Raw genomic sequence first — 1201 nt, forward strand, 5'->3', positions numbered from 1 at the left:
ATAGTTTACACTCTCTCCCAGTCCATTCAGTGGGTTATGGCAGAATATATAATGTCCTGCACCTGTCCCTGCAATATCATTCAGGACAACTCCAAGTCCTGAAAATGCCCCGTATCACACCTTTTCTTCCCTCTCTCTGCCCTCAGCAACTCCTGTGGCCACTGTCTCCGCATCAATGATACAGTTTCTTCCATTGCTAGAGACACAATAATTCTATAGTAGAATGCCAGTAAATCCATTCTAATCTATATTTTATTCCTCCATCCTGACAACCCTAGGATGGTGATGTCCACTCTACCTCTGAATCAAGAGGGGGATTAGATCCCACATGACAGATGGATGGAATTCTCCTGCTTGCAGTTGTAGACTCTCTTGGTTCCCTGGTGTGGTAGTTGACCATGCTCACCTCCTCTGACCAATTAAATCTGTTAGCTGACTCCAAAAAGTTTTATTTTTAAGAAGTGGGTCCCGCATTTAAGACAAAGTCACTGGATCACATGGCTTCTCAGGTCTTTTTAGTCTATGGTCTTTTATTTTTTTTTAAGATTTATTTATTTTTTATTTATTTCTCTCCCCTTCCTGCCCCCAGTTGTCTGCTCTCTGTGTCCATTTGCTATGTGTTCTTCTGTGACTGCTTCTATCCCTATCAGCGGCACCAGGAATCTGTGTTTCTTTTTGGTGGGTCATCTTGTTGTGCAAGCTCTCCGTGTGGAAGGCACCATTCTTGGGCAGGCTGCACTTTCTTTCGCATGGGGCGGATCTCTTTACAGGGCGCACTCCTTGCGCATGGGGCTCCCCTACATGGGGGACACCACTGCGTGGCACAGCATTCCCTGTGCGCATCAGCACTGCGCATGGGCCAGCTCCACACAGGTCAAGGAGGCCCGGGGTTTGAACCGTGGACCTCCCATGTGGTAGGCGGACGCCCTAACCACGGGGCCAAGTCCACTTCCCATTCTATGGTCTTTGATTCTTAACGTAAGCCAAACTGTGAGTCTAAATATGTAAATATGTAATATTATCTGCCTTTTTCTTGTCATTTTCTTATGTGTGATTTTCCTGTTACCATGTGTTTTCGGAGAGTCTGGAGGCTTCTACTGCTTCCATTTGGACAACCAATGACTTCTCAACCCAGTTCTTTTGTCCCAGTTCCACTGGAAGCAATAAAATATGTTCTTAGAATGTAAAGAATAGAAACCCC

The sequence above is a fragment of the Dasypus novemcinctus genome, chromosome 8 (genome assembly GCF_030445035.2).
Source record: "Dasypus novemcinctus isolate mDasNov1 chromosome 8, mDasNov1.1.hap2, whole genome shotgun sequence".
In the NCBI taxonomy this organism is placed as follows: Eukaryota; Metazoa; Chordata; class Mammalia; order Cingulata; family Dasypodidae; genus Dasypus; species Dasypus novemcinctus.